We start from the raw sequence: 23,793 nt of genomic DNA, 5'->3' as shown, positions 1-23,793 counted from the left end.
AAAAGGAGCCCAAAGGGTGCCGCGCTTGGTTCTGAAATGGCCTTTTCTAGTCTCGTCGTACGTGGTTGACATCACCGCGTTCTTGGCGATCAGAAATTCCGACAACTTTGTGCAACCGTGTGTACGCAAATCAAGTTTGAGCCAACATCTGTCGGAAAAAATCCTAGGATTTTGTTGTCGGAATGTCCGTTCAATGTCCGACCATGTGTACGGGGCATTAGTGTGCAATGTTAGCATTTTTATGACATATGAGCATTCATTTATCTAGAAGTGCATTGAGTCTGATTATGTCTGATCTTAATTGATTGGATAGTGGGATTATAAGTGGGGGTTGACGGGTGGTGCGGTGGGGGGAGGGTTTTTTTTTGTGTGTTTGATATAGGTCATTACAGATTGCAATGTATATTGGTTCAATATGCATTAGATGTTATGGTTTCACATCACTAGGGAGCACTGTTATTCTTTTTAATAATGTGTGGGCATTCACTTACTTAGTTGTGCAATAAGGATGACTTTGCCTGATCTCAATTAGTTTGGATATTGGGATCAAGGGTGGGGGGTCGATGGGTGGTTTGGTGGGGGGGTAAATTTTTAATTTTTTTTGTAGATATTATATTTTGTATCGTCCATGATGTGCTTTAGTTGTTGCATGTATATTGGAAGGAAAATATCATTATTGGAAAAAACTAAGGGATACCACACAAATTATATAATTTTAATAGTGAATGAGATATCACAGTATGCATTGTCTAAAGCTTTTGATAACACTAAATGAAGAAGGTATTATATTTTGGGGAATAGAGGTAAAGGACTTATAACGTTGGGATATTAAGTTTGTAATATTGATGGTTGTATATTATTTATAACCAGAATAAATTATAGGGGGGGGGGGGTGGGAGGGGGGATATCCCCCCCCCCTTTTTTTTTCTTTTTGTCGAATTGCTGGGAACAAAAAGAAAATATTACAATATTATGTCTGGGTAGGAAACGTCTTTTCTAGGGTAAACCCTTTTATCTCCCTGAATAGGGAACTTACTATGTAAGACTGATTCTAAAAGAATCGAATAGGTAGTGAGAGTACAAGTGTGTGTGGTTTGTGTGATTGTTGAGGGAGGGGTACAATTTTTTTTTTTCTCTTTTTCTTCTTTCTCCCCTTTTTTTATCTCCTCCTTATGTCGGGGACAATAAAACTTTGCTCATACAATGTTAGAGGCTTAAACTCTGCAATAAAAAGATCACAAACCATATACTCTCTGCATAAACAAAAGGTAGATATTGCCTTATTCCAGGAGACACATTTTCGAACAGACCATATACCTAATTTACAAAATAGATTTTATACAATGTGGTACCATGATTCTTTTTCATATTCAAAATCTAGGGGAGTCTCAATAGCAATACATAAATTAATTCCTCACCAGGTAGTAGAAACATGGAGAAATAAAGATGGTAGAGCACTTTTGGTAAAACTTGTTATACTGGGTAAGAAATACACTCTTATTAGTGTCTATCTTCCTAACCATGAACAAATAAAAACAGCAATACACCTGTTAACAGAGCTTATGGGGAGGGTGGAACGGGTAACAATAGTAGGGGGGCGACTTTAATTTTGTTTTCGATCAGGATATGGACACTACTACATCACTGAAAGTGCAGAATGGTAGGGATAAAAAAAAATTTAAGGATATGTTGGGAAAGTATCAGTTGGTCGATATATGGCGGGCTTTTCACCCAATGGAACGGGAATATACATTTTATTCAAAAGTTCATGATACCCATCATAGATTAGATTATTTTCTGACTAATCAGCTAGCCACGAATGCAGCCTCCTCCTCGAATATAGGCAGCGCAATCTGGTCAGATCATAGGCCTATATATTTGCTGGTAGCAGATTCCAATAAAAATAGGAACAGATGTTTTTGGAAGTTAAATGATAACCTTCTGTTTGATGAGCCCTGTGTAATTGAGATTAAAGAAGCTATAATAAACTTTGTAAAAGATCATATAGGGGATACCACCTCTGTACCTACGCAGTGGGAGGCCTTGAAATGTGTGGTACGGGGTTCATTCATAAAACATGGTTCTAGATTAAAAAAAGCTAAAGAGAACAGAACAGAGGAACTGCTAAAGGAAATTTCGAGACTAGAGTTATTATTATTACATAAGAGAACACCATCACTGGGAAAATGTGAGGAATTAATTGAAAAAAGAACAGAGCTGCGAACCTTGTTAAATGAACAATCATTGCGGGCTAGGGATAGAAACCGGTCTCTGTATTTTCAACAGGGTAATAAACCGGGTAAATTGTTAGCTAGAGCTCTACACCAACGGGCTAATACATCATCTATTATAAAGATCAAATCAGACACTGGTGACATAGCGTATGAACCGAAGGGGATCTTAAAGGCTTTTCATACCTTTTATACCAGATGATACAATATTCCAAATCAACTAGCAGAGCAGGACCCAGAAAAATTCCAGCAGAGAGTTTGCCAATATATAAAAGATACGGCCTTACCAACTTTATCAGTAACAGAAGTAAAACAACTAGAACAGGAGTTCTCTGAGTTGGAAATACAGAATATAATAGATACACTGGTACTGGGCAAAAGCCTAAGACCTGACAGTTTTACCCCGCGATTCTATAAAACCTTTAAAGATCTACTAGTCCCCATTCTGAAGCGGACATATAATTCTGTTTCTGCTGGGCAGCCCTTTGTTTCACAAGGTATGCAGGCTTATATCTCACTAATACCCAAACCTGAAAAGGACCACACGTTGTGTGGTAATTATCAACCTATTTAATTGACAAATGTTGATCTGAGAATATATTCTAAAATAATTGCAAATAGAATTACCCCAATTATACCAAATTATATACACCCGGATCAGGTGGGATTCATAAAAGGATGAGAGGCAAGAGATAATTCCTTAAAAACCTTGACATTGGTGGAATACGTTCAGAGACACACCATCCCATCCTGTCTTATGGGAATAGATGCCGAGAAGGCGTTTGATAGGGTGGGATGGTGCTTTCTATGGGAAACTTTAAAACAATGGGGGTTGGTGCCAGTGCTTTTAGAAAAAATAATGGCGCTGTATCATAATCCAACTGCGAGAATACGAACAAATTGTGAGGTATCTGATACAATCACCATAGCGAATGGTACACGACAGGGATGTCCATTGTCCCCTTTATTATACGTATTAGTTATGGAACATCTAGCAACAGCTATTCGGAATAATAGAGATATCTCAGGTATAGAGATAGGGGATAATGAATATAAAATGTCAGTTTATGCTGATGATTTATTATTATATATCACCAACCCTTTGGTTACTCTACCAAATTTAATTAGGGAATTTAAGCGTTTTGGGGAGGTGAGCAATTTCAAAGTGAATTTTGATAAATCAGAAGCACTTAATATCACCCTACCAAATATTACAGTGGATTTACTTAAAAAGAACTTTTCATTCAAATGGCAAAATAATGCGCTTAAATATCTTGGAATATACATCCCTCGGGATATTCGTAAGATCCAGGATTATAATTATCTCCCACTAGTGAAAAAAATGATAACATTATTACAACAGTATTATAGAGGAATATTTTCTTGGTTGGGAAGGATAAGTATTATAAAAATGGATATCTTACCTAAGATACTCTATATATTTCAGACTGTCCCAATATTCCCTGCAACAAAAATCTTGAACCAACTACGGAAAATCATTGGGAGTTTTATCTGGGCGGGCAAAACTGCCAGAATCAGTAGAGTAACATTAATTAAATTAAAACAAGAAGGCGGGTTGGCCCACCCAGATTTATCAACATATCTTAGGTCTGTGTTTATTACCAGGATTGTGGATTGGTTTCACGGGGCTAATAGTAAGCAATGGGTAAGATTAGAGGAAGAGATTGCGGCGGTTAAACTGAAATCATTACCTTGTATAATAAAAGCATATAGAACTTTAGAAGGAGAACTACCCTTTCTGGTTGCTTCAACATTGAAAGTGTGGGATGGATTGTTGAAACTGGGAATAGGGTCGACATATAGAGGTCCAATGACCCCTTTATTCGACAATTCAGAATTCCCACCAGCAAGGGATGTTGGGAACTATCTTAATTGGCATAGAAATGAAGACACAAGGATAGTCGAGACTACGGAAGGGAATAGGCTTCTTCCGTCTGAAGCCTTGGTATAGATTATAAAACAAAATGGATGCAATATAGACAGCTTCAGAGGTATACCCTCTTGTTGGTGAAAGAGGCGGTATTGGATAGACCATTTACAGATCTGGAAAAGCTGCTTCTACAAAAGCAAAATCCATTACACACACTCTCTAGGATATATAGATATCTAATCTCAAATAATAAGATACATGAGTTAACATATGTTAAAAAATGGGAGGCAGAACTTGGGATGACTATCCCCAAAGAAAAATGGGAAAGGGCAATTAAATTAACACATAAATTATCGATCTCCTATAGACATCAAGAGAGGAATTTTAAGATTCTGGCAAGATGGTATAGATGCCCCGTAGATCTATAAGATAAAATCAGACAATGAAGACATCTGTTGGAGATGTCAGAACGCGAAGGCTACAATGTCGCATATATGGTATTTCTGCCCGGGGGTTCAAATTTTTTGGAAGAACATTTCCAAAATATATAGGGTAATAACAGGAAGCAATATCCAGCCTGATATATTTATAACAGTACTTTCAATGATCCCGGGGTCAATAAAAAGCATAAAAAAATATCCTTAAACATTTTCTAACAGCAGCACGCACAATTATAGCCAGGAAATGGAAAAGTAATTTGGAACCCTCTATAGGGGAATGGGAGTGCGAAATGGGTGATATGCGATCTCTAGAAGAGAGGATGATTCTGGAAACTTGGATAAAAAAACAGGTTTTAGCTTCCTGGCAGGTTTGGGGAGAGTATAGAGCTACTCTTCATTAGGAATAAAAGGGGAGAACTCGGAGAAGGAGGGGTCGGGTACAGGGGTTTTTTTTTCTCTTTTTTTTTAATTTCTTTTCTCTTCTTTGGTGTGGGTGTGTGTGTGTGGTTGGATGGATTGTTATGGGTTGTTTTATCAATAGGTGGTTTGGAGTTCCACTTTAGATTAGAATATCAAAGAAATGAACTTATGGCCCTTAGTTGGAGGGTCAGTTTGGTATTATTAGTAGGCTAAATCACAGGGTTTGAATTTGAAGTGGAACCCTTGATTATGATTATGTATAAATGAATGTTAACATTTTATCATTGTCAATTGGTATGAAATTTATATGTTGAATTTATATATAAAATTTTATAAAAATGTTTGGATAATAAAGATATATTTAAAAAAAAAAATGTTTATGGGTCTCACCATAAACATGGGGCTTACAAAAAAAAATGAAGAACATGCCTATTGGTCCACCCACCCCATTCACCACATGCCCATTTATTCTTTTGTAATGTCCAGGTCCCGTTACGAGATGATAATGCGCTTTCTTCATTTCAGTGACAACACCCAGTGCCCTCCCCGCAATCATCCAAATTATGATAAATTATGTAAAATTCACCCACTCATTAATTTCTTTTGCCAATGATTTGCAAAACTCTATGTCCCCGATAAGCATATATGTGTAGATGAGTCCCTGGTACCCTTTTCAGGCCGGCTAGGAATAAAACAATACATTCCTAGCAAAAGGGCCAAATTCTGGAGTGAAATTTTATAAGCTTTGCGAGAGAGTCACGGGATATCTGTATGCGTTCCGCATATACGAAGGAAGAGATTCCCAGCTCCAGCCCCCTGAGTGCCCGGCCTACATGGGCACAACTGGTAAAATTGTATGGGACCTGGCCTACCCACTGCTGAAGAAAGGTTACCACATATACCTTGATAACTTCTATACAAGCCTGCCCCTTTTCAAACACCTATACCTCACACAAACCTTGGCCTGTGGAACCTCCAGAAAGAATAGGAAGGGCTTCCCACAAGCCAAAGTAAATAAGAAATTTGCGCAGGGGAGAAAGAGCAACTTTGAGATGCAACGAAGTGCTCGCCTTGAGGTGGAAGGATACCAGGAATGTGTACATGATGTCCACCATCCATGACGACACTACAGTTGAAGTTCAGAGAAGACAAGGTCCCATTGTAAAGCCAAAATGTGTACAAGATTACAATCTGTACATGGGGGGGTGGATTTCAATGACCAAATGCTTCACCCCTATTTACCCTAAATAGAATTTATTTTGGAGTGTAATTTTTGGTATGTAAATGCTATGTGTTAGAAATATAAGGGCCTTCAAAAATAATAGGTTGTCAGGAAATTAGATGTGTAATTTATGCTTGTAGAACGCCTGAAGGTGCTACTTCAATGGTGGGCCTCTGTATGTGGTCGGGCTGTGTAAAAGTCTGACACATGTGGTATCGTCATACTCAGGAGGAGTAGCAGAATGTATTTTGTGTAGTCATGTTTGCTATGTACATGCTATGTGTTGAAAATATCTTAAAAATTGACAACTTTGTGGAAAAAAAATGCGTTTTCATTTTTTTTCCACATTTTCCAAAAACTTCTGGAAAAAAATGAACCATTCAAAAGACTCATTATGCCTCATAAATTATGCATTGGGGTGTCTGCTTTCCAAAATGGGGTCATTTTGAGGGCGTTTCCATTGTTCTGGTGCTCCAGGGCCTTCAAAATTGTAATAGGTGGTTGAGAAATGAGATGTGTAATTTATGTTTGTAGAACGCCTGAAGGTGCTACTTCCCTGGCGGGCCTCTGTATGTGGCCAGGCTGTGTAAAAGTCTCACACATGTGGTATCGCCATACTCAGGAGGAGTAGCAGAATGTATTTTGGGGTGTCATTTTTGCTGTGTACATGCTATGTGTTGGAAATATCATAAAAATGGACAACTTTGTGGAAAAAAAATGCGTTTTCATTTTTTCCACATTTTCCAAAAACTTCTGGAAAAAAATGAACAGTTCAAAAGACTCATTATGCCTCATAGATTATACATTGGGGTGTCTGCTTTCCAAAATGGGGTCATTTTGTGGGCATTTCCATTGTCCTGGGGCTCCAGGGCCTTCAAAACTGTAATAGGTGGTTGAGAAATGAGATGTGTAATTTATGCTTGTAGAACGCCTGAAGGTGCTACTTCCCTGGCGGGCCTCTGTATGTGGCCAGGCTGTGTAAACGTTTCACACATGTGGTATCACCATACTCAGGAGGAGTAGCAGAATGTATTTTGGGTTGTCATTTTTGCTATGTACATGCTATGTGTTGGAAATATCTTAAAAATTGACAACTTTGTGGAAAAAAAATGTGTTTTCATTTTTTTTCCACATTTTCCAAAAACTTCTGGAAAAAAGTGAACAGTTCAAAAGACTCATTATGCCTCATAGATTATACCTTGGGGTGTCTGATTTCCAAAATGGGGTCATTTTGTGGGTATTTGTACTTTCCTGGCTTGTTAGTGTCTCAAGAAATTAGATAGATCTTCAGTACATCAGGTGTGATCAGGTGTGATCAATTTTCAATCATTTGCACCATAGCTTGTAGACTCTATAACTTTCACAAAAACAAAATAATATACACTAATTAGGGTTATTTTTACCAAAGATATGTAGTCGCATAAATTTTGGTCAAAATTTATGAAGAAATATTACTAATTTGCTAAATTTTATGACAGAAACAAAGAAAAAGGCATTTTTTCACCAAATTTTTAGTCTTTTTTTATTTATAGCACAAAAAATTAAAAACCCACTAGTGATTAAATACCGCCAAAAGAAAGCTCTATTTGTGTGAAAAAAAGGACAGTGTTGCATGACTGAGTAATTGTCATTCAAAGTGTGAGAGCGCTGAAAGCTGAAAATTGGTCTGGGCAGGAAGGGGGTGAAAGTGCCCTGTAGGCAAGTGGTTAAGAGAGGTACAGTGAGGGAAAAAAGTATTTGATCCCCTGCTGATTTTGTACATTTGCCCACCAACAAAAAATGTTCAGTCTATAATTTTAATGGTAGACTTATTTTAATAGTGAGAGACAGAGTAACAACAAAAAAATGAGTGAAATAAGTATTTGATCCTCCATCAATCAGCAAGATTTCTGGCTCCCAAGTGTTGTATATACAGGTAATGCAAATAAATTTAAAAATGCAGCGCTGATGAGTGATATATAAAACAAAGTGACAACATATCACACAGAAATATTGTGGAACTAGTGATAGCTTGATAATAAAACACAAGCAGGTATGTACCAATCAAAATAGACTATTAAATATATGTGAAAAGTCAATCTACTATATTTGTTAAAAAATGGTGTCCATAGTGAAAAAATATTCTTCAATGGATACAGAGGAGTTTCATGGGGAAAAAAAATGTGTATAGGTGATGCCTTTTCAACCAATGGGTGCAGCGGAACAATTTTCTTCATGTGGCCTAAGCCAACATACAGCTGTGATAGTAGAAGAAATGGGTACACTTACCACAAAAAGTGGACACACTCACCATACGGCGGTGTGTCAATCAGGCATTTGGATCAATCAATCCTGTGGGTGCTTGATAGAAGATAATGATGGTATAGAGATGCACTTCAATGGCCTCATCCAGAGCAATAATAGATGGATGGTGGTGGTCAGGTCTCCAACAGATGGATGTGTTTGTGTTCACATGAAGTGGTCAGCTGGATAGAATATGCAAACTCCACAGTTTGGCATATCAGATCATAAAGAAGTGAAAAAAAGCCTGCTCTCTCTCTGTGCTGTTACCTTCTGTTGCTAGGATTTGTTATTGTTTTTTATACAGGTAATGAGCTGAGATTAGGAGCACTCTCTTAAAGGGAGTGCTCCTAATCTGAGCTTGTTACCTGCATAAAAGGCACCTGCCCACAGAAGCAATCAATCAGATTCCAATCTTTCCACCATGGCCAAGACCAAAGATCTGTCCAAGGATGTCAGGGACAAGATTGTAGACCTACACAAGGCTAGAAGACCATCACCAAGCAGCTTGGTGAGAGGGTGAAAAACAGTCGGTGCAATTATGAAAGAAACACAAAATAGCTGTCAATCTCCCTTGGTCTGGTGCTCCATGCAAGATCTCACCTCATGGAGTTTCAATGATCAGGAGAATGCTGAAGATCAGCCCAGAACTACACAGGAGAATCTTGTCAATGATCTCAAGGCAGCTGGGACCACAGTCACCAAGAAAACAATTGGTAACACACTACGCCGCGAAGGACTGAAATACTGCAGCACCCACAAGGTCCCCCTGCTCAAGAAAGCACATGTACAGGCCCATCTGAAGTTTGCTAATGCACACCTGAATGATTCTGAGGAGAACTGGGTGAAAATGTTGTGGTCAGATGAGACCAAAATCAAGCTCTTTGCATCAAACTCAACTCGCCATGTTTGGAGGAGGAGGAATGCTGTATGACTGTATGAATGCTGTATGCTGGATATATTTTATAGCAGAAAGTAAAAAATATTGTTTTTGTTTTTTTTTTCAAAATTTTCAGCCTTTTTTTGTTTAGATGACAAAAAAATAAAAACCCTGTGGTGAACAAATATCACCAAAAGAAAGCTTTGTGTGAAAAATGTTTATAAATTTTGTTTTGATATAATGTTGCATGACCACGCAATTATCAGTTTAGTAGCGTCGTGCAGAATAGAAAAAATGGCTCGGTCATAAAGGGGATAAAACCTTTCCTGGGGTCAAGTGGTTAAAAAGGTTTCTGACCAGTTCTATTAAATAAATAAATAGATTATTGTCTAGAAAAATAATGTCAGTGCTGTCTCAGCTCCATTGCTATAGTGAGTTAGCTCAATAAATGATGAAGAGTCTCCGTATGAGCATAATATTATAGTTTACAATAATTAGAGCACAATTTTATGTTGTGCAAACCACATCCTTACAATTTTGTTTAGTCTTTTTTCTTTAATTTTATGAGTAGGGATGAGCAGAGTAATTTTAAAAATCAGTGGTATTGCTTTCACAAGATTTCCATGAAACTGACACCAATTTCATCATGTGCCTGTATAACATGGCTTTATTTTTAAACAAAACTATGTTGCATCCAGTCGCAGTGCAATCTGACTTAGTTTATACACAAAACAATGTGATTTCTGAGTAAAGTGAGGGAATGGTGATCACATGCAAAGCCATTAATCATGAATTCAGCATTGACATGGTGAATAGTGATTTTGTTTATGAACCTACTATAAGGCATGTGATCATGCGCCAGCACAAATAATAATAAAATACACAAAAAGTAATTATATACTGTATATATATCATAGGACCTTGTGCTTATTTTTTTCCTTATTTTTATGTGCTTTGTTGTTTGAGGCTTTTTTAAAAAGCAGGAAAAAATGGTTCAAAGTTTCTAACATAAAAAAATGAAAGACATGGTACACTAGAATGTGTTTGTTTTTTTATTTAAATCTTTTGTGAAATCATGTAATATCATGTGTATCAAGTGCCAGACAGTGATACAGCAATGATGGGTAAGTCATGCATGACCTTTCGTTGCACCTGTTGTGGTACACTCAATCTGCCTGCCACATTTAGAAAGAGCAATTGCTTTACTCTGTAAATAAAAACTTAGATCCCAGAAGACCACCAACGGGACTAATTAGATTGCTCACAGCTAGCATCTGATTCTATACTGGGCCCACAACTTTACACAACAGATCTTTTTTAATCATGATGATCCACCAAAGGAACAAAATAGATTGCCTCCTAGATAGTTCCTTTTACACCAGGCCTAAAACTTTACAGAAGAGTTTGTTTTATTCATGATGGTGAATTACAGAACAAAACCAAATCTGTTGCAATATTTTGTAGTCTGTCTACAGGTATCATTTTTTAAAACCAATTCTAAATACCATGCATAATTCTTATCATTCTGTGCAAATAAATCAAGAGCTATTAAAAACAACATCACAGTCAAAGGCATTTTCATATTATGCATAAGTATAACGTGTTAAGTGGAGCAGGGATGTGGGGAGTACGCACATGTTTAATTCAAATGGGAATTAGAAAGCTGTAAATATATTTTTGATAAAGAGACTGTTCGTTTACATACAGATGAATACAGAATCATTTCTGATCCTTTCCTGCACCTGCTGCTTTTTAAAAAACTTTCATCTACAGCAGCCGATTACTATACAAAAGCCTCTAGAGTGCTGGAGGGCTGCCAGTAAAAAATTACCACTCTTCAAGCAAGATAAACATCATATTACTTCATTACCCTTTTAAAACATATGCAAATGGTATCCATTCTGTCTTCTTTGTAGCAAAAGTGAAGTTTGTTTGGATAGAACGCAGCAGCTGCCTTTGTCATCCTTGACCAGAACTGACCAAAGTTGCACATTTATGATCACCAATCTCAATCTTCGAATCAGACATCAATACCATGTGACAGTAATAAACAGTGCTTATCACAATAGAGATCTAATAATTATTTATTTTTCCATTAAACTAAGCAATCAGCTGACAATTGCTTAGGGGAGATTAGCATAACAGATGGCTCTTATACATGTATTTTAACTCTTTTCAAGCCTTCATCTCATTGTATTGATTCCAATGCTTGTTTTGTTACATTTTGTAGGGGTAGCTTTAAAATATAGATATATGCTTATTGGTTTTATATGTATTGTCTACTTGTTGCCCTGTTGAATGTGTATGTTATTTTGATAACTGCCTGTGTATTTGTATATGTATCTTTTATTTAGTTTTATGCGTATGCTTTAAATATTTTGTATTATTTTAATATTAACTTTACCATTGGTGAAAAAGTAGTTCTCTGCCTACAAAGTGGAAATCTGAAACTTCAATCATCAGTTGCTTAGCAACTTATAACTGTGAGTAGAAGGTGTCAGCAGCCTATGAAGCATTTAGCCTAGTCCCCTTTTGGCTTCTATTGCACAAATATCAAGGCTTTAAGGAAACCAGCCATGAATATGCTTATACATTAGCTGAATGTTAATTCTGAATGATAATGATACAAATTACTTAAGAAAGATTTATATTTCTTCTCTTTTTAAGTTTGCTTACATTAGTGCAAATGTCAGGAGTAGGGATGAGCCGAACAGCCCCCGGTTCGGTTCGCACCAGAACCTGCGAACGGACCAAAAATTTGCACGAACGTTAGAACCCCATTGATGTCTATGGGACTCGAACGTTCGAAATCAAAAGTGCTCATTTTAAAGGCTAATTTGCATGGTATTGTCCTAAAAAGGGTTTGGGGACCCGGGTCCTGCCCCAGGGGACATGTATCAATGCAAAAAAAGTTTTAAAAACTGATGTTTTTTCGGGAGCAGTGATTTTAATGATGCTTAAAGTTAAAAAAAAAGAAAAAGTGAAATATTCCTTTAAATATCATACCTGGGGGGTGTCTATAGTATGCCTGTAAAGTGGCACGTGTTTCCCGTGCTTAGAACAGTCCCTGCACAAAATGTCATTTTTAAAGGAAAAAAGTCATTTAAAACTGCTTGTGGCTTTAATGTAATGTCGGGTCCTGGCAATATGCATGAAAATCAGTGAGACAAACAGCATGGGTACCCCCCAGTCCATTACCAGGCCCTTTGGGTCTTGTATGGATATTAACGGGAACCCCGTACCTAAATTAAAAAAAGGAAAGGCGTGGGGCCACCAGGCCCTATATACTCTGAACAGCAGTATACAGGCGGTGCAAACAAGACAGGGACTGTAGGTTTGTTGTTAAGTAGAATCTGTTTGTAATTTTGAACTGGTACATTTTTAATGTGTTTAGCTCCAGCCAAAAAATCTATTTTAAGCTTTTTGGAAAACATAGGGAAGGGTTATCACCCCTGTGACATTTGTTTTGCTGTCTGTGCTCCTCTTCAGAAGATTTCACCTCATTTTTTGTCCCAATGACAAATGTTTTTTGAAAATTTGGGGTTTTTTGTGAAACAAGGATTGGTGATAAAGCATCAGTGGAAAGGAGAAACATTTTTCCCATATTAACTGTTACAGGAGAGAATTTCCCTTCCTAGGGGTAGATTTCATCTCACTTCCTGTTGTCTCCTTCCGTTTGCAAGTAGGAGTCGTTTGTAAGTTGGATGTTTGAAAGTAGGGGCCTGCCCTATATACTCAGCAGAAATTTGGGCCTTAGGTGTTGTTGTGGCCACAACACTGTAAGCCCTCACAGGGCCCTGCTGTGAAATATTGGATCAAGAATTGTAATTACATGCCCCTGTTGAACAGGAGCAGAAAAATTGTGCCTTTGGTGGTGGTGGTGCTAGTGCCACAACACTGTAAGTCCTCACTCGCTCTTGGTGGGTGCAGAAATGGGCCCTGCTGTGAAATATTAGATCAAGAATTGTAATTACATGCCCCTATTGAACAGGGGCTGAAAAATTGGGCCTTAGGCACTGGTGCTGGTGCCACAACACTGCAACCCCTCACAGATACTCTAGATGGAACGCAGAAACGAGCCCTGCTGCAAAGTATAGCATCAAAAATTGTAATCACACACCCCTGTTAAACAGGGGCTGAAAAATTGGGCCTTAGGCACTGGTGCTGGTGCCACAACACTGCAACCCCTCACAGATACTCTAGTTGGAATGCAGGAACGAGCCCTGCTGCAAAGTATTGCATCAAAAATTGTAATTACACGCCCCTGTTAAACAGGGGCTGAAAAATTGGGCCTTAGGCACTGGTGCTGGTGCCACAAAACTGCAACCCCTCACAGATACTCTAGTTGGAATGCAGAAACGAGCCCTGCTGCAAAGTATTGCATCAAAAATTGTAATTACACACCCCTGTTAAACAGGGGCTGAAAAATTGGGCCTTAGGCACTGGTGGTGGCGCCCAGAACCAAAAATGTTCTTACAAGCTATCAGCGTGATCATTGAGGAGGAAGAGGATAATTACTCAGGATAGTCACTCAGCATCAGCATAGGCAGTGTTTGAAAGGATCTGAGATTTCAAAAAAAATTATTTTTTAATGAAGGTCAGTCGATCGACCGAGTCGGTGGACAGACACACCCTGTGATCAGTTACAAAGCCTCCAGCAGCACTGAATGTGCGTCCCGAAAGAACTCTGGATGCAGGACAGGCCAGTAGCTCAATTGCATACTGTGCAAGCTCTGGCCAGTGATCCATCCTCAAGACCGAGTAACCCAGAGGATTTTCGGTGGGAAAGGTGTCCAAGTCAGATCTTGCCCCTAGGTTTTCCTGCACCATGTAAAACAGAAGCTGGCGATGGTTGCTGGAACCGATCATACCTTGGGGCTGCGGACCAAAAAATTGTCTGAACGCATCAGTCAGACGGCCACCTTCTCCACCGCTCCTTCTTTGACTGACCGAAGCCTCAGCAACACGTTGTCCAGAAATAGGAGTTTGTTACCTCCCAGTCTCTGGGAATGCGTTGCACAGACCTTTCTGAAAGGCCTCCCAAAGATGTTTCATCCTCTGCTCCCTCTGCGATGGCAAGATAAGGTCCGCAACCTTACCCTTGTAACGCAGATCAAGGAGGGTTGCAAGCCAGTATTGGTCCTTCTCCTTGATACCACGAATACGAGGATCCTTACGCAGGCTTTGCAGGATCAGGGAGGCCATGCAGCGTAGGTTTGCTGAGGCATTCGGTCCGGAGTCCTCTGGGTCACTAAGGACAACATGGTCTGCAGCCACCTCCTCCCAGCCACGTACAAGTCCATGTGTTTCTTGGGACTGATCCCTTAAAGACTGCTGCTGATGCTGAGTGCCAGGCTCCACCTCCATACTGACACAATCCTCCTCCTCCTCCTACTCCTCCTCCTCCTCATCCTCTTCCTGTGTGATCGGCGGGCATGCAGGGACACTGTCTGGATAAAGGGGGCCTTGAGAGCTAAGGAAGTCCTCCTCTTCCTGCCTTTGTTCTGCCTCAAGTGCCCTGTCCATTATTCCACGCAGCATGTGCTCCAATAGGTGGACAAGGGGGACAGTGTCACTGATGCATGCACTGTCACTGCTCACCATCCTCGTGGCCTCCTCAAATGGTGACAGGACAGTGCATGCATCCCTGATCATGGCCCACTGGCGTGGAGAAAAAAAACAAGCTCCCCTGACCCTGTCCTGGTGCCATAGTCGCACAGGTACTCATTGATGGCCCTCTGCTGCGTGTGCAGCCACTGCAGCATGGCCATTGTTGAGTTCCACCTGGTGGGCATGTCACAGATTAGGCGGTTCTTGGGCAGGTTAAACTCCTTTTGGAGGTCTGCCAGCTGAGCACTGGCATTATATGACTGGCGGAAATGCACACAGACTTTCCTGGCCTGCCTCAGGACATCCTGTAAGCCCGGGTACCTGCCCAAGAACCGCTGCACCACCAAGTTAAGGACGTGAGCCAAACAGGGCACATGGGCCATTTGTCCCTGTCGGAGGGCAGAGAGGAAGTTGGTGCCATTGTCGCAAACCACCATTCCTGCCTTAAGTTGGCGTGGTGTTAACCACCTCTGAACCTGCCCCTGCAGAGCTGACAGAACCTCTGCCCCAGTGTGGCTCCTTCCCCCAAGCACACCAGCTCAAGCACCGCATGGCATCTTTTGGCCTGCATACTCGCGTAGCCCCTTGAACGGCTATGGAGCACCGCTGGTTCCGAGGACAAAGCACAGGAAGAGGCCATGGAGGAAGAAGAAGAGGAGGGGGTGGAGGAGAGAGGTGTGTCACAATCATTAGTAGTGGCATTTTGGAGGCGTGGTGGTGGAACAACCTCCAACACTACTGCACTTTGTCCTGCATCCTTCCCAGCTGCCAGCAGAGTCACCCAATGCACGGTGAAACTTAGGTAACATCCCTGTCCATGCCTGCTGGACCATGAGTCAGCGGTAATATGCACCTTACCGCTGACTGCCCTGTCCAGCGAGGCCAAGACATAGCCTTCCACATGCCGGTAGAGAGCCGGAATCGCCTTCCTTGAGAAAAAGTGGTGTTTGGGTACCTGCCACTGATGAACCACACATTCCACAAACTCATGGAAGGGGACAGAGTCTACCAACTGAAAAGGCAGCAGCTGAAGTGCTAGCAATTTTGCCAAGCTAGCATTCAACCGCTGGGCATTTGGATGGCTGGGAGTGAACTTCTTTCGGCGGTGCAGCAGCTGGGGCAGGGAAATTTGCCTGTTACAATCTGACGTCGGTGTACCGAAAGCAGATTGCCCACAAGTACTTGGCTGTGACACACCTAATTCTACACCTTCATTCCTCTCAGTGCAGGTCTCAGAGAGGACTGAAGGTATAGTTGGGTTGGAGATCTCAGCTGATGAGGAGCAAGGAGAGGTCCTCTATGTTCTTTGGTGTGGGTCTTTTAAATACGCTTGCCAACGAACTGCATGGCAGGTCAACATATGTCTGGTCAAGCATGTGGTGCCCAAGTGGGAGATGTTTTGGCCACGCGAGATACGCTTGAGACATATGTTGCAAATAGCAGCGGTGCGATCTGATGCACTCGTCTCAAAAAAAGCCCACACCAAAGAACTTTTTGAATAAAGCGCAGAGACTGCAGCGCCCTGCACATGCGGAGCTTTGGGGTGTGATGCAGTCAGTGTGCTGCCCTTAGGCTGGCCCCTGGAGGGCATCCTGCCTTGTTGGTGATATGCCGCCTCCTCCTCCTCCTCCTCTCTCCTATCAGGCACCCACGTTGAGTCAGTGACCTCATCATCCCCTCCCTTCTCATCACTGGAGCAAACCTGGCAGTATGCTGCAGCAGGGGGAGCATGACTGCCAGATTGCTGTCCTTCTTGGGCACCCCCTCTTTCCGTGCTCACGTTACTGCCTTCTTCTAGCTCAGTATCATCATCAGAGCCTTTCAAACGCTGGGCATCCTCCTGGAGCATGTACCCAACACTGTGGTCAAACAGTTTGAGGGACTCCTCAGGAGGACATGGTGGGGCTAGGGAAGGAGTCACTGATGACATTGAGCTGAGGGAAGAGGCCGCTGCTTTGCCAGACAAAGTACCCTGAGCATGGGTGAGAGAGGATGAGGAGGATGAGGACGGCTTGGTCATCTACTCGACCAAGTCTTCCGCATGTTGCAGCTCAACACGGCCAGCTGCTGAAAAAAAGGCCAAGCGTGTCCCACGGCCACGTGCTGATGAGGATGCACCGTCTCCACGACCAGCACTGTTGCCTCTAGACACAGAGCCTGCTTACCCTCTTTTATTGGCTTTTGACTGTCTGCCTCTCCTTGTTGGCCTTCCAGACATACTAATGGCCTGTAGCTGCACTAAGCTGGGATATATATATATATATATATATATATATATATATATATATATATATATATATATATATATATATATACTGATACTGCAGCTAACAAAATCAACTGCCTGCCTGTAGTATGAGAACACCACCAACCTTCTACAGGTAGCTTTAGCTGAACACTGTGCAGAGCTCGCAAAAAACTAACTTGTAGCTTATTTAGCTGCCTGCGGTAGTGATAGGATCAGGAAAACACCACCAACCTTCTACAGGTAGCTTTAGGTGAACACTGTGCAGAGCTCGCACTACACTAAATTGTACCTTATTTAGCTGCCTGCGGTAGTGATAGCATCAGGAAAACACCACCAACCTTCGACAGGTAGCTTTAGGTGAACACTGTGCAGAGCTCTCCAAAAAATAACTTGTAGCTTATTTAGCTGCCTGCGGTAGTGATAGGATCAGGAAAACACCACCAACCTTCTACAGGTAGCTTTAGCTGAACACTGTGCAGAGCTCGCAAAAAAATAACTTGTAGGTTTAGCTGAACACTGTGAGGAGGACGCACTACACTAACTTGTAGCTTTAGCTGAACACTGTGCAGAGGTCTCACTACACTAACTTGTAGTTTTAGCTGAACACTGTGAGGAGGACGCACTACACTAACTTGTAGCTTTAGATGAACACTGTGCAGAGGTCGCACTACACTAACTTGTAGTTTTAGCTGAACACTGTGAGGAGGACGCACTACACTAAGTTGTAGCTTTAGCTGAACACTGTGCAGAGGTCACACTACACTAACTTGTAGTTTTCGCTGAACACTGTGAGGAGGACACACTACACCAACTTGTAGCTTTAGCTGAACACTGTGAGGAGAACGCACTACACTAACTTATAGCTTTAGCTGAACACTGTGCAGAGGTCTCACTACACTAACTTTTAGTTTTAGCTGAACACTGTGAGAAGGACGCACTACACTAACCTGTAGCTTTAGCTGAACACTTTGCAGAGGTCGCACTACACTAACTTGTAGTTTTAGCTGAACACTGTGAGCAGGATGCACTACACTAACTTGTAGCTTTAGCAGAACACTGTGCAGAGGTCTCACTACACTAACTTGTAGATTTAGCTGAACACTGTGCAGAGGTCGCACTACACTAACTTGTAGCTTTAGCTGAACACTGTGAGCAGGATGCACTACACTAACTTGTAGCTTTAGCTGAACACTGTGCAGAGGTCGCACTATAGTAGCTTGTAGTTTTAGCTGAACACTGTGAGCAGGACGCACTACACTAACTTGTAACTTTAGCTGAACACTGTGCAGAGGTCACACTAAACTAACTTGTAGCTTTAGCTGAACACTGTGAGGAGGACGCACTACACTAACTTGTAGCTTTAGCTGAACACTGTGCAGAGGTCGCACTACACTAACTTGTTGTTTTAGCTGAACACTGTGAGGAGGACGCACTACACTAACTTGTAGCTTTAGCTGAACACTGTGCAGAGGTCGCACTACACTAACCTGTAGTTTTCACTGAACACTGTGAGGAGGACACATTACACCAACTTGTAGCTTTAGCTGAACACTGTGAGGAGGACGCACTACACTAACTTATAGCTTTAGTTGAACACTGTGCAGAGGTCTCACTACATTAACTTTTAGTTTTAGCTGAACACTGTGAGGAGGACGCACTACACTAACCTGTAGCTTTAGCTGAACACTGTGCAGAAGTCGCACTACACTAACTTGTAGTTTTAGCTGAACACTGTAAGCATGACGCACTACACTAACTTGTAGCTTTAGCTGAAAACTGTGCAGAGGTCACACTAAACTAACTTGTAGCTTTAGCTGAACACTGTGAGGAGGACGCACTACACTAACTTGTAGCTTTAGCTGAACACTGTGCAGAGGTCGCACTACACTAACTTGTAGTTTTAGCTGAACACTGTGAGGAGGACGCACTACACTAACTTGTATCTTTAGCTGAACACTGTGCAGAGGTCGCACTACACTAACTTGTAGTTTTCACTGAACACTGTGAGGAGGACACACTACACCAACTCATAGCTTTAGCTGAACACTGTGCAGAGGTCTCACTACACTAACTTTTAGTTTTAGCTGAACACTGTGAGGAGGACGCACTACACTAACCTGTAGCTTTAGCTGAACACTGTGCAGAGGTCGCACTACACTAACTTGTAGTTTTAGCTGAACACTGTGAGCAGGACGCACTACACTAACTTGTAGCTTTAGCTGAACACTGTGCAGAGGTCTCACTACACTCACTTGTAGATTTAGCTGAACACTGTGCAGAAGTCGCACTACACTAACTTGTAGTTTTAGCTGAACACTGTGAGCAGGACGCACTACACTAACTTGTAGCTTTAGCTGAACACTGTGCAGAGGTCTCACTACACTCACTTGTAGATTTAGCTGAACACTGTGCAGAGGTCGCACTACACTAACTTGTAGCTTTAGCTGAACACTGTGCAGAGGTCGCACTACACTAATTTGAAGTTTTAGCTGAACACTGTGAGGAGGACGCACTAAACTAACTTGTAGCTTTAGCTGAACACTGTGCAGAGGTCGCACTACACTAACTTGTAGTTTTAGCTGAACACTGTGAGGAGGACGCACTACACTAACTTTTAGCTTTAGCTGAACACTGTGCAGAGGTCGCACTACACTAACTTTTAGTTTTCGCTGAACAGTGTGAGGAGGACACACTACACCAACTTGTAGCTTTAGGTGAACACTGTGAGGAGGAAGCACTAAACTAACTTATAGCTTTAGCTGAACACTGTGCAGAGGTCTCACTACACTAACTTTTAGTTTTAGCTGAACACTGTGAGGAGGACGCACTACACTAACCTGTAGCTTTAGCTGAACACTGTGCAGAGGTCACACTATACTAACTTGTAGTTTTAGCTGAACATTGTGAGCAGGACGCACTACACTAACTTGTAGCTTTAGCTGAACACTGTGCAGAGGTCTCACTACACTAACTTGTAGATTTAGCTGAACACTGTGCTGAGGTCGCACTACACTAACTTGTAGCTTTAGCTGAACACTGTGAGCAGGACGCACTACACTAACTTGTAGCTTTAGCTAAACACTGTGCAGAGGTCGCACTACACTAACTTGTAGTTTTAGCTGAACACTGTGAGCAGGACGCACTACACTAACTTGTAGCTTTAGCTGAACACTGTGCAGAGGTCTCACTACACTCACTTGTAGATTTAGCTGAACACTGTGCAGAGGTCACACTACACTAACTTGTAGTTTTAGCTGAACACTGTGAGCAGGACGCACTACACTAACTTGTAGATTTAGCTGAACACTGTGCAGAGGTCGCACTACACTAACTTTTAGTTTTAGCTGAACACTGTGAGGAGGACGCACTACACTAACCTGTAGCTTTAGCTGAACACTGTGCAGAGGTCACACTATACTAACTTGTAGTTTTAGCTGAACATTGTGAGCAGGTCGCACTACATTAACTTGTAGTTTTAGCTGAACACTGTGAGGAAGACGCACTACACTAACTTGTAACTTTAGCTGAACACTGTGCAGAGGTCGCACTACACTAACTTGTAGTTTTCGCTGAACACTCTGAGGAGGACACACTACACCAACTTGTAGCTTTAGCTGAACACTGTGAGGAGGACGCACTACACTAACTTATAGCTTTAGCTGAACACTGTGCAGAGGTCTCACTACACTAACTTTTAGTTTTAGCTGAACTCTGTGAGGAAGACGCACTACACTAACTTGTAACTTTAGCTGAACACTGTGCAGAGGTCGCACTACACTAACTTGTAGTTTTCGCTGAACACTGTGAGAAGGACAAACTACACCAACTTGTAGCTTTAGCTGAACACTGTGCAGAGGTCTCACTACACTAACTTGTAGATTTAGCTGAACACTGTGCAGAGGTCGCACTACACTAATTTGTAGTTTTAGCTGAACATTGTGAGCAGAACGCACTACACTAACTTGTAGCTTTAGCTGAACACTGTGCAGAGGTCGCACTACACTAACTTGTATTTTTAGCTGAACACTGTGAGCAGGACGCACTACACTAACTTGTAGCTTTAGCTGAACACTGTGCAGAGGTCTCACTACACTAACTTGTAGATTTAGCTGAACACTGTGCAGAGGTCGCACTACACTAATTTGTAGTTTTAGCTGAACACTGTGAGCAGAAAGCACTACACTAACTTGTAGCTTTAGCTGAACACTGTGCAGAGGTCGCACTACAGTAACTTGTAGTTTTAGCTGAACACTGTGAGCAGGACGCACTACACTAACTTGTAGCTTTAGCTGAACACTGTGCAGAGATCTCACTACACTAACTTGTAGCTTTAGCTGAACACTGTGCAGAGGTTGCACTACACTAACTTGTAGCTTTAGCTGAACACTGTGCAGAGGTCTCACTACACTAACTTGTAGCTTTAGCTGAACACTGTGCAGAGGTCGCTCTACACTAACTTGTAGTTTTAGCTGAACACTGTGAGCAGGATGCACTACACTAACTTGTAGCTTTAGCTGAAGACTGTGCAGAGGTTGCACTACACTAACTTGTAGTTTTAGCTGAACACTGTGAGCAGGACGCACTACACTAACTTGTAGCTTTAGCTGAACACTGTGCAGAGGTCTCACTACACTAACTTGTAGTTTTAGCTGAACACTGTGAGAAGGATGCACTACACTAACTTGTAGCTTTAGCTGAACACTGTGCAGAGATCGCACTACACTAACTTGTAGTTTTAGCTGAACACTATGAGCAGGACGCACTACACTAACTTGTAGCTTTAGCTGAACACTGTGCAGAGGTCTCACTACACTAACTTGTAGCTTTAGCTGAACACTGTGCAGAGGTCACACTACACTAACCTGTAGTTTTAGCTGAACACTGTGAGCAGGACGCACTACACTAACTTGTAGCTTTAGCTGAACACTGTGCAGAGGTCTCACTACACTAACTTGTAGCTTTAGCTGAACACTGTGCAGAGGTCGCACTACACTAACTTGTAGTTTTAGCTGAACACTGTGAGCAGGACGCACTACACTAACTTGTAGCTTTAGCTGAACACTGTGCAGAGGTCTCACTACACTAACTTGTAGCTTTAGCTGAACACTGTGCAGAGGTCGCACTACATTAACTTGTAGTTTTAGCTGAACACTGTGAGGAAGACGCACTACACTAACTTGTAACTTTAGCTGAACACTGTGCAGAGGTCGCACTACACTAACTTGTAGTTTTCGCTGAACACTCTGAGGAGGACACACTACACCAACTTGTAGCTTTAGCTGAACACTGTGAGGAGGACGCACTACACTAACTTATAGCTTTAGCTGAACACTGTGCAGAGGTCTCACTACACTAACTTTTAGTTTTAGCTGAATTCTGTGAGGAGGACGCACTACACTAACCTATAGCTTTAGCAGAACACTGTGCAGAGGTCGCACTACACTAACTTGTATTTTTAGCTGAACACTGTGAGCAGGACGCACTACACTAACTTGTAGCTTTAGCTGAACACTGTGCAGAGGTCTCACTACACTAACTTGCAGATTTAGCTGAACACTGTACAGAGGTCGCACTACACTAACTTGTAGTTTTAGCTGAACACTGTGAGCAGAACGCACTACACTAACTTGTAGCTTTAGCTGAACACTGTGCAGAGGTCGCACTACATTAACTTGTAGTTTTAGCTGAACACTGTGAGGAAGACGCACTACACTAACTTGTAACTTTAGCTGAACACTGTGCAGAGGTCGCACTACACTAACTTGTAGTTTTAGCTGAACACTGTGAGAAGGACAAACTACACCAACTTGTAGCTTTAGCTGAACACTGTGCAGAGGTCTCACTACACTAACTTGTAGATTTAGCTGAACACTGTGCAGAGGTCGCACTACACTAATTTGTAGTTTTAGCTGAACACTGTGAGCAGAACGCACTACACTAACTTGTAGCTTTAGCTGAACACTGTGGAGAGGTCTCACTACACTAACTTTTAGTTTTAGCTGAACTCTGTGAGGAGGACGCACTACACTAACCTATAGCTTTAGCAGAACACTGTGCAGAGGTCGCACTACACTAACTTGTATTTTTAGCTGAACACTGTGAGCAGGACGCACTACACTAACTTGTAGCTTTAGCTGAACACTGTGCAGAGGTCGCACTACACTAACCTGTAGTTTTCACTGAACACTGTGAGGAGGACACATTACACCAACTTGTAGCTTTAGCTGAACACTGTGAGGAGGACGCACTACACTAACTTATAGCTTTAGTTGAACACTGTGCAGAGGTCTCACTACATTAACTTTTAGTTTTAGCTGAACACTGTGAGGAGGACGCACTACACTAACCTGTAGCTTTAGCTGAACACTGTGCAGAAGTCGCACTACACTAACTTGTAGTTTTAGCTGAACACTGTAAGCATGACGCACTACACTAACTTGTAGCTTTAGCTGAAAACTGTGCAGAGGTCACACTAAACTAACTTGTAGCTTTAGCTGAACACTGTGAGGAGGACGCACTACACTAACTTGTAGCTTTAGCTGAACACTGTGCAGAGGTCGCACTACACTAA

Source organism: Aquarana catesbeiana, linkage group LG11 (assembly GCF_042186555.1).
Source record: "Aquarana catesbeiana isolate 2022-GZ linkage group LG11, ASM4218655v1, whole genome shotgun sequence".
NCBI classification, from domain to species: Eukaryota; Metazoa; Chordata; class Amphibia; order Anura; family Ranidae; genus Aquarana; species Aquarana catesbeiana.
This window is presented reverse-complemented; position numbering follows the sequence as displayed.